Source organism: Haemorhous mexicanus, chromosome 24 (genome assembly GCF_027477595.1).
Source record: "Haemorhous mexicanus isolate bHaeMex1 chromosome 24, bHaeMex1.pri, whole genome shotgun sequence".
In the NCBI taxonomy this organism is placed as follows: domain Eukaryota; kingdom Metazoa; phylum Chordata; class Aves; order Passeriformes; family Fringillidae; genus Haemorhous; species Haemorhous mexicanus.
The window spans coordinates 5,487,933-5,505,159 of NC_082364.1; positions in this window are offsets into that span (position 1 = coordinate 5,487,933).

The following is a 17,227-nucleotide window of genomic DNA, read 5'->3' on the forward strand; positions in this document are numbered from 1 at the left end:
CTTTGTACACATTAACGATAAAGTTTTAAAATGAACAATCCTTCAGAGGCACAAACAAGAATTACAGAATCTAATTGCCTGCAAACCTTTAAATTCTCACAATATTTTATAATGCCATAAATTTGCCACTCTCTTGCACAAAGATAACACGGAGATAAAGTGTTTGAATTTGCTAATTAGCAAACATAAAAGGCAGGGACGAGGTCTTAATGAAACTATTGGGATGTTCAATCAAAGGCTATGATAGCTCCTGAATTTTCATTGCCAGGACTCAGATCTTTGGGCTTTTAGCTCTTCAGGCTGCAGGGCTGGAGAGAGCTTCCTACAGGTTAATATTTCCCTTAACCTGGAAAAAACAGCCCAGCATTTAAGCCAGCTAAAGCACGCATGGATGGTGGTGGTAATTAATTTGCACATTTTAGTGCTTTTAAAGGAAAAATCTTACACTCTGCCTTCAGCCACCTACCTAGACCTGGAGCACTAAAGCTTCTTATATATGAGAGCAATGAAGGATGAATATTTTGTCCTTTCTGTTTGTTATTACCTGGTCTTCAGCGTTTTGTAAATAAGAGTTTAATGTTGTTGTGACTGGGAGTTTTCAATGCCTTCCCCCTGAGAAGCCAGGCAGCACCAGGACACAGCTGGACCCAGAGGAGCAGCTCCCCTGGCACTGCTGATGCTGAACCCCGTGCTCTGGGATGTGTTCTGGGGAGGATTTACAGCAAATCCTGTCAGAGTGTTTGTTTACCCTGACAGGACCCGAGCCCAGCCAGTCTTTCCGTGGCTGGCACCCCAAACCTGCTTCAGTCTGGCTTTGATGAGCTCCAGGAAGGACCTGACAAGTCCTGGATGCCCCCAAATCCTGCTGAAGCTGGGCCCGACGGGCCAGCACATGGCAAGGCTTGCTTGGGCTGGCTGTGCTGCCATCAGGAGCTGCTCATCTCCCCCTGCATCAGCTCAGGGTGGCTTTATTCAGTGTTTCAGGGCCAGAGTTGGTTGTAGGGTCTCTGCAACTCAGACACCTCAGCACAGCTGGGTGGCCTTGCAGGTATTGGATTTGTGGGGTGCCCCGATGAAGGAAGGAATGATGGATCTGACTCCATGTTCTCAGAAGGCTCATTCATTATTTTATGATTCCATATCAGATTAAAACCACATTATACTAAAGGATACAGAAAGGATACAGACTGAAGGATAAAAAGATAATAATGAAAACTCCTGACTCCTTCCAGAGTCCCGACACAGCTCAGCCCTGATTGGCCAAAGAGTGAAAAAACTCACCCCAGAGTCCAATGGAACAATCACCAGCTCATTCATTATTTTATGATACTGTATCATATTAAAGGATACTGAACTATGCTAAGGAATACAGAAAGGATACAGACAGGAGGCTAAAAAGATAATAATGCAAACTCCTGACTCCTTCCAGAGTCCTGACACAGCTCGGCTCTGATTGGCCAAAGAGTGAAAAAACTCACCCCAGAGTCCAATGGAACAATCACCAGCTCATTCATTATTTTATGATACTGTATCATATTAAAGGATAGCAAACTATGCTAAAGAATACAGAAAGGATACAGACAGGAGGCTAAAAAGATAATAATGCAAACTCCTGACTCCTTCCAGAGTCCTGACACAGTTTGGCCCTGATTGGCCAAAGAGCCAAAACAATTCCAATGAAACCAATGAAACAATCACCTGTGGGTAAACAATCTCCAACCACATTCCAAAGCAGCAAAACACAGAAGTAAATCAGATCATTATTGTTTTCTTTTCTTTTTTCTGAGGCATCTCAGCTTCCCAGGAGAAAAACCCTGGTGAAGGGATTTTCCCAGAAAACATGACTGCCCCACGCAGGGTCACTCCCAGAAGTTTCTGTGGGATCCTTGGCCCCAAACCCCAGCAGGAGCTCTGGCCCTCCGGACCCAGCCCTGCCTCTCCCTGCTCCAGCAGCCTGACAACCCCATCACCTTTTCCCTGCCTTTGGCCCCTGTCAGGAGCAGGAAATCTCCTGAACAGGGGCACCTCTAAAGGCCACAACCTGCCCAGGTGTGCTCTTTCTGTGGAGCTTCCTACAGAGGCAAGATCTCCTCCCCCTCTCCTGCTCGGGTCCTGCAGGGGACAGCAGCTCCACAGCCGTGCTCTCCCTCCTGCTTTGGCATTCTGGGAGTGCTTTGCCACTGCAAATCCTGCAGGATTTAATATCCACTCTGTAATCTACTGGCACCAACAGGCATTATCTAACTAAACCTTAAATTGAAAATGCTCCTCTGCTCGCTGTGCCCCAGCCGCGCTGAGCAGGACGGGCTCGCCGAGTGCCCGGGCACTGATCTCACTCTAATTAAAATCCTGCAGCTCTGCCCAGGGTGACACTCAGCTGGCTGCTGCCACCAGTGTCACAGGCGTGTCAGGAGCTGTGTGGAGCTGGGACAGCAGTGCCAGGCCTCCAGCCTGACCCTGCTGTACCACACCTGCCCCTGTCCCATCTCCCACGCAGCACGGCCTGAACTCTGCCCTTCATTTCCCTCTGCTCGGTCAATTTTGGCTCTGTCTGGGCCAGTTTGTCACTGAGGGTGTCCAGCTCCTTGTCCCAGTCATCACCAGACTTGAGTGATCAGAGCCATTCTGTCTGGGCCAGTTTGTCACTGAGGGTGTCCAGCTCCTTGTCCCAATCATCACCAGAATTTAGTGATCAGGGCCATTCTGTTTGGGCCAGTTTGTCACTGAAGGTGTCCAGCTCCTTGTCCCAATCATCACCAGAATTTAGTGATCAGGGCCATTCTGTCTGGGCCAGTTTGTCACTGAGGGTGTCCAGCTCCTTGTCCCAATCATCACCAGACTTGAGTGATCAGAGCCATTCTGTCTGGGCCAGTTTGTCACTGAGGGTGCCCAGCTCCTTGTCCCAGTCCTCACCAGACTTGAGTGATCAGAGCCATTCTGTCTGGGCCAGTTTGTCACTGAGGGTGTCCAGCTCCTTGTCCCAATCATCACCAGAATTTAGTGATCAGAGCCATTCTGTCTGGGCCAGTTTGTCACTGAGGGTGTCCAGCTCCTTGTCCCAAGCATCACCAGACTTGAGTGATCAGAGCCATTCTGTCTGGGCCAGTTTGTCACTGAGGGTGTCCAGCTCCTTGTCCCAAGCATCACCAGACTTGAGTGATCAGAGCCATTCTGTCTGGGCCAGTTTGTCACTGAGGGTGTCCAGCTCCTTGTCCCAAGCATCACCAGAATTTAGTGATCAGCAAGGATATTTTTCAGGGTCCTGTTTGGTTCCATAAGGAAAGGGAACTGAGCAGCATCCTCAGAACCTCCCTCCAGCCAGGCCTCAACCTGGCTGGGCTAGGAAATCTCCCAGCTGGGCTGGCAGGGGTGAGCAATATTTAGGATTTCTGGTTTTTTAGGGGGAAGGAAGGGTCTCAGTCCCAAGCCAAGATTTAGGATTTCTGGTTTTTTAGGGGGAAGGAAGGGTCTCAGTCCCAAGCCAGCCTGTTGTGTGTATCAGGTTCCCAGGTGGATTATCCCCACTGACACCCTGCAAATGGAAAAGGGGAAAATTCTGGGGGGTGGAAAAAACAAAAATCAATCAGGAGGTGCAAGAACAGAGCCAGGGGGGAGGCAGAGCAAGGCCAGCTGCTTGAGGAGCACATCTGGCAGGAGCAGCTGCTCCTGAACAGCCCAGATGTGGGGGGACTGCCTCTGGAGAGGGTCCCACCAGGGAACACTTGGCTTATGGTCCCAATTAATGCCACTTTTGGCACTTTTAAGTCCTCTTGACCACATAGCTGAGGTGGCTGCCCCTTGGCAGAATCAGGATCTCCATTGGATTGATTTTCCCAGCAAATGTGAGTCCCCATTTTACTGCCAGACACAGAAAAGATGGGAATTGGGAATTTTGTCCTGGTTGCCCCTGTTCCCCTGGCAGGTGGAAGGAGGATGACATCTCCTGGTTCAGCAGGGGGTGCAAAATCCCTCTGCCATCTTACACTGAGCCTTCCTCAGGTACTCTGCCACCTTCTGAAATTCTCTTTCCACCCTCAGCAGGGTGAAGAGCCACCCGTGGGGCTGGGATTTGTGCTGCTGGCACAGAGATCCCATCCTGGCCTTTTGCTGTTCCAGAATTAAACTTCAGCTTAGGATTTATCTGCTCTTGGTGAATGCCTCAGGAAAGCAGCCCAGGAGGAGCCCTGATGTGCTGTGGCCTGGCCCAAGGGGAGCTGGTGGCTACAGACAGCTGGAAGACAGAGAAATTCTGGCTTCTGTTGGTTTTGTGGAATTTGGGACCCAGATTATTTTGATTTTGGAGCTCAGGGATGCTCCAGGGATGTGCATTGCCTCAAGAAACCACAATTCCCACCTTGCAGTCACCACTGGCACGTGGAGTTTGGGCTGCACTGAGCCAGGGCTGGGATTTGGTGAAATCTGCCAAAAGAATTGCTCAGAAAGCTCTCAGCACTGGGGAGATTGTGCTGGGCAGAGAAATCCCCTCTGCTCCTGCTTCTCTGAGTGAGAATTTCCAGCTCCTCTCCCTCCCCGTGTCCCTGCTCCAGGAAGCTCCTGAGATGGGTCCCAGAGGAGCCCTGGGAGCAGCAGGGACAGTGTGGAAAAAGGCCTCAAACCCAGATTTGTCAGCAGGGGAATTGTTTGGGAACCCACTCAGATTTCTGGGGTTTTCCCACCTGGCTGGGTTTGGGCACTGCTGTTTGCTGGGGACAAACTGGGAGAAACTGGTCTGGAGAGGGATGGGTTGGGACTGAGCTGAATTTTGGGGCTCCAGAATAAAGGGGGAAAGCCCAAACAAAGAGATGCTGCTGCTGCTCCTGGCTGTGCCATCCCTGTCAGGACCCACAAATCCAAACCTCCCTCCTCCCCATGGACTGTTTAAAATCACATTTTACTGCTCTGATGCTGCTGGCAATGCAAATTCAGAACATTTAGAGGAGAAAAGTGCCCTGCCTTAATTTCCAGCACTCAACGTTTGAACCCTCCACTTCTCCTATTTTTAGGGGATTTGTGACCTGACAGAATCCAGCTTTTATTTTTTAAACCCAGCATTTTTTTGCTGATTGTGGCTCCCTATCCCAACCTGGGTTTAACTTTCCCCAAATCCTGCTCATTGGCATAATTTGGGTGGATTTCTTCTGCATCTCAGCACTACCTCTGATTATTTATGGAATCACAATCAACAACAAAAAATCCCCCTCCCTTTGCCAATAATTTGTGATGCAGGTGAGTTTGGGGGTGCAAATAAATGCAAGTGGGTCATAAAACATCCTGACTGTGGCATAAACTGAATTAAAATTCAGTTTATACTCGGGCCATCCTCTGCTTTTGTGCTCTTCCATCAGGTGTGACAAAATTCCAGGACTTGCAGAGACTTGCTGCAAGTCCTTTATCTTTAATCTGTTTTCTTTCTGCTGATTAGAGCTTTCCTAATATTGGGGGTGTTAATTGATGCAGATTTATGCACGCTGGCAGTATTTATGTGAGTGCACATCAGGAATAAAGGGGGAAATGGTGCCATTTTCAGAGAGAGGGGAGCTCTTGGAGGGGCTCTAAATTCCATCATTCTGGACATGAGGAGCCATCCTAACCTCAACAGGGAGAAAATCACAGAAGCCTTGAACTGGGAGAATTCCAAGAGGTTTTTGCTGCTCGAATTCCACAGCCAGGGCAGAGGCAGCTCCTCCTGGGAGCTCAGCAAAGCACACCCCAAAATCCCAAATCCCCACAGGAGCTGGGGGTAACAGGGCCTGCAGAGCCTTTCCTGATCCCAAACTTTGATTTCCCCATGGAAACTCACTCTGTGGCCTCAGCAGCTCCTGGATTTTTTTTTTCTCCTTTGGGAAAAATAAGGATTCACATCTTGTTTGTCACTGCTGTCTCGTTCCTGCTGCTGACCCGGGGATAAGGATCTGGCCCAGACCCTTTTATCAGCTGTAGGAAATGTTCTTTCTCTATTAATTCCATTTGGGATCAATAATTAATGCTGCTGTCTCCTCTGCAATCCCCCTGGGCGGGAGAGGAGGTCAGGATTTCACTGCTTTGTGCTCCTTGAAGCCCTCAAAATCCCAAAATACACAAGGATTCCTGTATTATCAAAAATTTTTCCTTGTTTAGGGGTCAGCAAGATCCCAATTTATGGGGACAAGGTGGATATTTGGGAAGAGAGTTCCCAGCACAGAGAAAAGGTAGCAAAGATTGAGCAAGGATCATCCCATCCCTCCCTGGGCAGGGGGAATAATAATTCAGAGAGGCTTTGGGGGCAGAAAGTGAACTTTAAATTGGTAGGAGAAGCAGGAGCAGAGGGGATTTCTCTGCCCAGCACAATCTCCCCAGTGCTGAGAGCTTTCTGAGCAATTCTTTTGGCAGATTTCACCAAATCCCAGCCCTGGCTCAGTGCAGCCCAAACTCCACGTGCCAGTGGTGGCTGCAAGGTGGGAATTGTGGTTTCTTGAGGCAATGCACATCCCTGGAGCATCCCTGAGTTCCAAAATCAAAATAATCTGGGTCCCAAATTCCACAAACCAAACAGGGCAGGGCTCAGGAGCCAGAATTTCTCTGGCTTTCAGCTGGAAGTTCTCAGTGTTCCACAGCACATCAAGGAAAATGTTCCCTTCCTCCAATCCTCCATGGGGATCCCGTGCCAGCTGCCAAATTTCTGAATCCCATTCCAGAAAATTCCAAACTGGCTTTGAGCTATTCCTGCTCCCAGCCCCTCAAATCTCCCCAAACCTGCCCATTCCACCCCTCCTTGCTTCACTTTTCTTCTGGAGCTGCTCCTCCCTCCCTTCTCCAGCACATGGAGAGCTCCACTGGAGGGCCCACGAGTTGTTTGAAGGAGTCCATCCTATATTTGCCACCCCCTGGAGTTAAAATATAATGAGCTCTATAAATAATGAATAAATCAGCAATTCTTTTTCATGTCTTTGGAAAGGCTATTCTCTAAGGCTACACAGCTTTTAGAATTTTTAATGGCACTGCAAGGCTGGGGGAGCCAGAGAGTTTTTCTTTTTTGATTTTAAAGATAAACACACGATTCATGGAGGTGAAACTTCAAGAAATGCCCAAAAAAAACCCAAAACAAATGAAGGAAATCTGATGAAATCATCTTTTTTCAGTTCAGTGGCAAGACAGTGGGGAAAAGTGGACTAAGTTGTGCTTGGAACCTCCTAGGAGAAAACATTTCCTCCCACCAGACAAACAGATCAAGCTTTTTTAATGCATCTCCACATGGTATTTTGAACAACTCCTCTACAGGAGCACTGTGCTTGAAAGGATGAGCTCAGTGTCTGACACATCCCCAAAAAGGGAGACACTAAAAGGGGAAGAGGAGATTGAGCTGTGCTTATTTATTTGGGATTTTTTGTTGGTGCTGTGACAACAGTTCAGATTGTCTTTAGGGTGTTAATAACAAAAACCTCCCAAATCTGGGGGATTTCAGTTATTAATACCCTAATATCCTATATTACCTTCTCCTTAATACCCTAAATATCAAATATTAGGAAAATTCAACCCAAACATCCTTGGTGAAAACTGAGTTTCACAACCAAAGCTGGGTTGAGGAAGAGCAAAAAAAATTTAAAATCCATTATCTCCCCACTAGGTCCTGTCTCAGCAAAGCCCTCCCTGCCTGTTTCCTTCCTAATGAGGCTGAGGAGAGAATTCCCTGAGGAATGGGAGCACCAGGATGAGGAGGTGCTGGGATTTACACCCAGCAGGGCTGCAGGAAAGGGCAAAGGGATGGAACTCACACAGACCTTGATATTTCCACTGCCTCTGCTTCCATCTCCCGCCCCAGAGAAAATCCCAAACCCAAAACCTGGGGGGTTGTGGTGGGAAACATCCCCAAACTCCTCAGCTACCCCTGGCCCAGCAGGGTTTTATTTTGCTTCTGTTTTCCCAAGAATCAGAGCAAACCCTCCAGAGCAATAGCAAAGTAATCAATGTGAATAAACAGCCACGGGAGGATGGCAGCAGGGCCAAAGGGAGCCAGGGAGGGAACAAAAGCAAGGCCAGGGGATTATTTTGGGATTTGGTTTGTTCTTCTGTCATTCCCCATCCATTTCCCCCCACGGAAAATAGAAGTGGAACAGAATTCTTGGGCATTGCCAAGGAAAAACAGATTTTAGCTGAGCCTAAAATACCCCGGGTAAAATCTCTTTTCTTGAGGCAGTGGGAAATACATCCCAAAGTTATGACCCCAGGAAAGGGAGCTCAAGTTTCCTGTCAGTCAGAGTCTGGCTGCTTAATTACCTGTCTAATTACCTGTCTAATTACTGGGACAGTGCCAGTGTAATTAGCTGTACCTGGCTGGGCTGGATGTGTGGGCAGCAATTCTGCTGTCCCAGGGAAACCTCTGCAGGTGGAAATCACCGAGCAGAGGCTTCACCTGCATCCCTCTGCACTTGAGGAGCCTCAAAACCAGCACAGGACAGGCAGAGCACCTGAGACCTCCAAAACACTTCCCACAAAACCCTAATTAAAGGAGTTTTTTTTTTTTTTTTTTAGTGCTTTCTCCTACCTGGATGAGAAGCTGAATATTTCCGAGCATGTGTTTGTGGGATGAGTCATTTCCTGCCACTTTGGGAAACCTGGGGCTCGCTTTGAAGGGGAGGAGGATTTGTTTCTGCAGAGCTGGGAGCTGGCAGAGGGGGGTTTGTCTCAAATCGAGCTGTGGCTGCACTTTGGGTTGCCAGGCAGGTTCTCCCAGAATGATCACAGCTCCGAGCTGAGCAAACTTGGGGGAAAATCCCCTTTTTTTGGGGTCAGCATCTCCTGCTCTGCACCAGCAGCCCCCTTGTCTCACTTTAAATCTCCCTTAATTATTCTAAAAGCTCTGAGATGGTCCCCAGAGGCCAGATGAGAAAACAGGAGCTGAAGGAAGGTTAAAATGCTGATCTAGAGCTGCTGATGGCCCTCAGGAGTTACACAAACATCCACTTGGAGCAGGGCCCATCTGGATAGCAGCAAGAACTGCTCAGGAGCAAACCCTGAAGGTTGGTGAGCACACCAGCCTCCTCCAGAGCCCGGATTTTCTTTACTTTCACCCATTCCCTGCCCTGGAGACACTTCAGATCTCTGGCAGTGGTCACAGGGCTTCAGGCAGGTCTTGAAATATTTCCCTCTTCTTGCCCCCTTCACAAGTGCCAATCCCAGGGAAACATTGAAATATTTCCCTTTTCTTGCCCCCTTCACAAGTGCCAATCCCAATGAAATATTGAAATATTTCCCTTTTCTTGCCTCCTTCACAAGTGCCAATCCCAATGAAATATTGAAATATTTCCCTTTTCTTGCCCCCTTCACCAGTGCCAATCCCAGGGAAATACTGAAATATCTCCCTTTTCTTGTCCCTTCACCAGTGCCAATCCCAATGAAATACTGAAATATTTCCCTTTTCTTGCCCCCTTCACCAGTGCCAATCCCAGGGAAATATTGAAATATTTCCCTTTTCTTTCCCCCTTCACAAGTGCCAATCCCAGGGAAATATTGAAATATTTCCCTTTTCTTGCCCCCTTCACCAGTGCCAATCTCAGGGAAATATTGAAATATTTCCCTTTTCTTGCCCCCTTCACCAGTGCCAATCCCAGGGAAATATTGAAATATTTCCCTTTTCTTTCCCCCTTCACAAGTGCCAATCCCAGGGAAATATCGAAATATTTCCCTTTCCTTGCCCCTTCACAAGTGCCAATCCCAATGAAATATTGAAATATTTCCCTTTTCTTGCCCCCTTCTCCACACTGAGAGCTCAGCTGGGTGCAAGGGGAGCTGATTAATGCAATCAGCTGCTGTGTAATTAGTGCCCCAAGCTGCTGCTGCTGGCCCTGGGATCCAATAACCACCCCTGGATCAAATCCAGGAGTTCCCCACCCTCTGTTTATGGTTAAGAGCCACCAATGACCCTCCAAGCTGAGTTTTGCTGCTCTCTGAGGCCTTTTGAGGGCACGCCAAGAGCTCCTTGCTCCTTGCCCTGTTTGGGTCACAAAGGCCACACAAAAATGGAGCAACTCTTCCTCAAACCCACCCTGCAATTCCCACTCTTTTCATTTATTCCCATTTTTTTCATTTATTCCCATTATTTTTTTCATTTATTCACTTGGCTTTATATTTTTTGTTCATGATGTGGACAAGAGTTTCATTTGCTGGTGCTATGGGAATCAATACACAATGATAAATTCTCTGTGGCTCAGCAGCTGATTCCCAATCTTTTATCTGAATTACTGCATTGATCCTTGGGGGAAAAAAAAAAAAAAAAGAATTGCAAATAAAAATACAAGACAATTAAATGCTGGGCAATTAGCACTAAGCCTCAAGGTAAAAATGACTTAAATATAAAGGGGAGAGCTCAGTAATCTGCTTTTATTCCTTTTTCTTTTTTTGGAGGATATCAGTCCTGATGTTAGGGAGAAGAAACAGACTCCTGCCTTGCAGAGAGAAGCTCAGGAAAGCTGCCCTCAAGACTCATTTTTATTCCAGAGGGAATTTTCCCTGTCCACAGCAGCTTTTTGATGCAAGGGAATGACCTGGAATAGTTTCAGAGTGGCACTGACAGCTCAAACTGCAGGCCTGGGTTGTGGCACCCATCAGAGGCAAGGTGGTGACAGAAACAGAGGGAAAAATGTCCTCAGCTGTGCTCTGGAATGAAAAGATCCAGCCTTACAGCTTAGAGGGAAAAAAATAAAATAAATAAAGAGCATTTAAAACTATTAAAGATCTTTTAAAGGATTTTTTCCTTCTTCAAGCTCGGGAGCAGCAAGAGGCAGGCTCAGGTGAGCCTTCCCAAACATCCCCTACAAAAATGGGCAATAATATTTAATAAAGAATGGTTTGAGCTGGGAGAAACCTTAAAGTTGCTCCAGCTCCAACCCTTCCACCACCCCAGGCTGCTCCAGCCTGGCCCTGGACACTCCCAGGGATGGAGCAGCCCCAGATTCTCTGGGCACCCTGTGCCAATCCCACCCCACTCCTCCACTTCTCTCCCCCATCCCACCCTGGGGGCCGAGCTGAGTTTCTGCCTGGGGTTAAACCACAAATTGTTTTTTGGAGCCACACAAAACCAGTGAAGGCTGGGAGGGTTTGGGGGTGGATGTGACATATGAAGGACAATTTCACTCAATATACTGAAATATTTCACTCAATACACTGAAATATTTCTTCCCAATGTCCCACCTAAATCTAATTTCTCCAGTGCTGTTTATTAGCAGAACAGGCTCCTTTTATGCTGGGAATGGTGTGTTCACATGGGGAGATAAATGCTGCTGAAAAGCCTCTGTGATCTCGACCAGAATTAAGCACGACTGGGATAAGTAACAAACAAATGCAGGCAATGAAAGAAAATGGATGAAAGCTCTCGAGATAAGAAGTGTCCAGAGGCTCTTCATGTTGGTTTGGGGCTTTTTGTAAAGAATCAAAGTAAATTGATTGCTCAAAAAAAGTGTCTTTGACACCGTTTTGAGCAGAAAAGCAAATCTGAGCTTGATAATCACAAAAGTTTCTACAGGAAATGATTTATGCTCATCCAATCAGAGATTTAAAACATGCCACAGACAAGAATCAAAGCTGCTCCAAATACTCTTCCCAGACACCCAGAAGTGACAAGCTTTAGGCCAAGATTTATCAGGAGAAACTCTTTTTTGGGATCTGTTGTTGCCAACACACGCACACACACGTCTGAGCAAGTTGCAATCACAGAGTATTCACAGAAAGCAAAGTGTGTGAAACTGCCACTAAAAAATTCATTTCCAATCAAATGAATGAGCAGCTGAGTGGGGCCTGCTTTCCATTTGAAAATGTCATTCATCCCCAAGCAAATTATGTTGTGAAATTGTGCTAATTTTGACCAGAGGGGGATAAAAGAATATTGACAATGATGAGGTGTTCTGCTTTGGCAGTTTTGGAATAATTTCTCTGCTGAGGCTTTGGGAGATGATTTAAATTGCAATTTATCATCTGAGAGGTTACAAACACCAACACTGAAGCAAACCTGTTCCCTTTTGAAAGCTGACCAAGTTTCACCTAAAAACAGTTGAGGTTTGTGGGGTTTTTTTAAATCTGCTCCTGTCAAATCAGTGCTTAGAAAAACCTCTTGGTGTCTGAGCTAAATGCATGCATGAACCCATCTGCTGGCTCCTTTTTTAGCTGCCAGGAGCTGACATGGGCTGGGACCTGCAAAAAGTCATCTGCAGGATGAGCAGCACCTCCCCAGAGCTGGCTGCAGGGGGAATCCACCCTGGGAGAGGCTCTCGAAGGGATTTTGCTTCAAAAATCCAAATATTTTGGGACACATCTCCCTTCCTCCGCTTTGAAAGGCTGAGATGAAATTTGAGGGACGCTTTGTGTGTTTGCTTTGCTTGTGCTGGGTTGTTCCTCCTTTTCACAGCCTTTAACCTACAAAATGTGATATTTACACTAAAAAACTGCTATTTTTCCTGACCTGAATAGCCAGTGTGGCCAAATGCTTCCATAAAATGGGAAGGGACTGACTTGGCTCAGTCTTTGGTATTAAATAATTGTGGTTTGGGAATCCCACTCTCCCGTTTTTCCTTTTTTCCCCCTTTATTTCTGAGCTTCTCCCTCCCCTCGTCCTGCCCCGAGGATCCACAGCCCCTTCAAAGGTACGGAGGGAGCTTTTGACAGAGGTCCCTGAAAAAGAAAAAAACCCTTGAAAAGTGCCAAAAATGCTGAGTGAAGTGGGACCTGAGAGGGGCAGAGCTGGGGCAGAGCAGCTCGGGAGAGATTCCCCGAGCAGAGCTTGGGGCTGGTCCCTCCCGGAGCTCTGAACCCACCCCCGGGGCAGGCAGGAGGAGATGTCCCCGCCTGGTGACATCTCCTGTCGCTGGTGCCAGCGGTGGCACCCGAACTCCTGTTGCCTCTCTGGAGATGTCACAGTGTGGCATTGGCAGGGTCCCCAGGAAAAAGGAGGAATTGAGAATCTGACTCCATGTCCTTAGAAGGCATTATATTATATATTATATTATATTATATTACATTATATTACATTATATTATATTATATTATATTATATTATATTATATTATATTATATTATATTATATTATATTATATTATATATTATATATTATATTATATTATATTATATTATATTATATTATATTATATTATATTATATTATATTATATATATTATATTATATATTATATAATATAATATCATATCATATCATATCATTTTGTATTATATTGCATTACATTATATTGTATTACATTACATTATATTGTATTGTATTACATTATATTGTATTATATTATATTATATTACATTACATTGTATTATATTATATTAATTATATTATATTATATTATATTATATTATATTATATTATATTATATTATATTATATTATATTATATTATATTATATTATATTACATTGTATTATATTATATTAATTATATTATATTATATTATATTGTATTATATTATTTTATATTAATTATATTATATTATATTATACTATATTAATTATATTATATTATATTATATTATATTATATTATATTATATTATATTATATTACATTGTATTACATTGTATTACATTACATTATATTATATTATATTATATTATATTATATTATATTATATTATATTATATTATATTATATTATATTATATTATATTATATTATATTATATTATATTATATTATATTATATTATATTATATTATATTATATTACATTGTATTACATTATATTATATTATATTACATTACATTACATTATATTATATTAATTACATTACACTATATTATATTATATTATATTGTATTATATTGTATTATATTACATTACATTACATTATATTACATTACATTATGCTACACTAAAACTATACTAAAGAATAGAGCAAGGGTTCAGACAGGAGGTTACAAAAATGACAATGAAGAACTCCTGACTGCTCCCAGAGTCCCAACACAGCCTGACCACGACTGGCCAAGGAGTCAAAACAATTCACATGAAACCACTCAGGCACCTCTTGGATAAACAATGTCCAAACCACATTCCAAAGCAGCAAAACAGGAGAAGCAAATGAGATAATTTTTGTTTTTCTTTTTCTCTGAGGCTTCTCAGCTTCCCAGGAGAAGAAATCCTGGCCAAGGGATTTTTTCAGAAAATGTGAGGGTGACATCACAGTGCCAGGAAATATTCCCAGGGGGTTTGCCAGGCCATGAACTCCCAAAGGAAAAGCTCTGCTGCCCTTGAGCATCCAAAGGAAAAGGTGGAGATGTGCAGAGATGTGTCCTGGATGTCCCTCCCTTTGTGACAACACCTTCAGCCCTGCAGAGATCAGGGAACGGGGTCATTTTTAGGGAAGAGAATAGAAAATCTCTGTTCTGCTGCACAGTGGGATTGGGAAAAGGATGAAACAAAAAAAATGGAGCTGGGTTGTGTAGAAGTGAGGCAAAACTTTGGCATTTATGGAGCAAATTGTGTGTTGAGTGTCTGTGAGGGATCCTGGAGGGGGATTGGGATGGTTGGGATGCTCCAAGCACAGCAGAGGGACAGCAGGAAGGAGCCCCACCAAGGTGTGAATTCAGCCCACACAGCCCTGCCAGTCCTGCTCATTCCCTCCCAAAATAGGCTCCAAACACTGTGAATCACCCAATTCCCAATTTAATTCACCGAGTTATTCAGGGGAGGGACAACAACAGAGGAACGTCTGTGCTGCTGAGACACACCAGGCCCCAGATATTGAACAGGGGTTTCGAGCAAATTAAACTTTTTTTCCCTTTCCTCACTGACAAGGATCTCCAAACAACAGAGTGGCAGGAAATAAAAGCATTTAGCAACACCTCAGTGGTTGTTTTTTCCCAGCCAGCTGCTCGAGCAGGGTTTTGATCTGCCCAGAGGTTACAGCTGACTGGTTGTGCTAATGTCATCTCCAAAATAAACCAAAAAACAAACAAAAAAAAACCATCAAAGCAGCTCTTCTGGAAAACACAAACATCCATTTATCCCCCTCCTGCTGTCAGGGAATGGCCTGGCTTGGAAAGGACTTCAGAGATTTCCTTGTTCCTGGTTGAAGGGACAGCTTCCACTGCCCCAGGCTGCTCCAAACCCCGTCCAGGGATGGGGAAAATCCATTCTGGAGCTTCCCAGGGAAGGATTCCTCCCCAAAATCCCACCTAAAAACCTCCACTTTGGACAGTGGGGAACTGAGGAGGGGTGAGGGGATTCTTCCTCCATCCATGAGGGAAGGCTGGTGCAGCTTTAGGATTCTCCTGGATCCCAATCCCACCCTGGCAGCTCCTCAGGACTGGGACAAGGCCCTGCCCAGGAGGATCTCTGTGCTAAAAAATAACTTTGTGGCAACCATGCCTTGACAAACTGCCTGCCAGGAGCCAGGGATTCACATCCAGCAGCTGGATTTGCACAGGATTTCCCAGGATTTGACTCAGACAAAGTGCTGGGGAGGCCACATGGACTCGCTGCTTCTCTGCATGGGCTCATTAATTAAGGGCTCATCTGAAAGCATCCCACGGCTCTCTCCCGTGGTGCCCGGGCTGTTCAGAGCTGCTGCTGCTCTTCCAGGGCTCTTCCTGAGCTCCCAGGGCCAGGAGCAGCTGCTCCAAAAGGAGCTGGGATGTGGGAGAGCAGCTCCAGCACGTCCCAGCCCGCGGTGCTGCGGCAAATTCTGCTTTCTTCACTGCCATCCCTCCCCTCTGATTGATCAAACAGCAGCAGCTCCCAGCACTGCAGGGTTTTTTTGGGAATGTTTGGTTCATTCAGAGGCTGAGTCACGCTGGGGAGAGGCAGCTCTGCTACTGGGGATGAAGGAGGTGGGGAGGAATAAGGGGGAGGCAGAAATATTCCCTTAAAAAGAGCATTTCAGGCCAAAAAAGGGTAATTTTCCGTGATTGTGCTCCATTTAGGATTATATACTGAGGTAAAAATAAGTCCCTAAATACCAGGCTGGGGCATTTACAGCCTGGGTTTGGAGCTATAGATCCCCAGAGCAAGGCAAATCTTCGTCTGCCACAATTCCAAGCACAAAACCTGCACGCTCCTGGATTTTCCTCTCAGTGCTGCTCTTTTTTTCCAAGGCCTCTCACAAAAATCAGACTCTTGGCTGCAGTTTTGGGGGAGTTAGGGATCTCTCCCTTCCCTCCTATGCAGGGATGCTTTTTTTTTTTTTTTTTTTTTTGCTGCTTTCCCTCCCTTTTCTGCAGTAAAATTGGCTGCAAACCCAAAAGCAGCCGTGATGTCACCTGGGTGGGACTTTCAGGCATCAGGGGCTTGGACATTCCTGCTCTTAACTTCCTTCCCTCCTGTCCTTAGCAAGAAATTTCCACTTATCCTGCATTTCCCACCTCTCTCCCCTCCAAACCTATCAGACAGATGCTGCTGGGAGTGAATTCCTAAATAAAAAAAAAAAACAAAAACCAACCCAGCTCCTTCATTTTTGGAAGTTTTGAGCTTAATTAGACTCGTTCTGCACCTGTCTTGATGACACGTGAAGGAAATTAATGGGACCAGCAGCCATCCCAGACTTCCCTGTGGCTTGTGGGAGCTTCCAATTGCTTCCAGGATTGGGCTGTGTCAGGGAGAAGAAGAAAGGACTTTAATTATTGACCCTGCTGTGCTGGGGGATGGCAGGGAAATGGAGATTTGGCTGCATGGCACGATCAGCACTTGGAGAGGGACACGGCAAAGGCTCTCAGGAGCTGAAAAATTCTGTGTGGAGCCTTCCAGAAAAAACCACAGCTGGAAAATCAGCCAAGCCAGAGCTGCAGAAGTTCAGGGGAGAGCTGGTGATGCAAAACCCAGCCCTAAAATAGAGCAGCCACAGCCACACCTGCCCAGGTAAAACTCCTGAATTCCCTGCCCTTGGCTTCCATCCCACACAATTCCACTGACTGCGGTGGATGCACGACCTTGAGGGTGAGAGGGAAGAGGGATGATGTGCAAGAAAGAGCACAGAAGTCGATATTTTTTCCATCAAAGATGCTTTCCTCCAGTAAAACCCTTTTTCATCAACACAAGAAAAGAATGGGATGAAAAATAAAAGCGAGAGGTTTGTTACTCTGGGTTTTTATGGGTGTCTGGGGAAGTTGGATGGGAAATGTTTGGCTGCTGATGCAGCAAGGCCAGAGAGCAGGGTATTAGTCAGAGCTGGGTGCAGGCAGGTCTGTGTTGCCAGCACAAGGTCCCTGGAGCTGCTCCCCTGCAGGGCAGGGCTCGGGAGGGGCCCCTGGCTCCCAGCCCTGCCTCTGT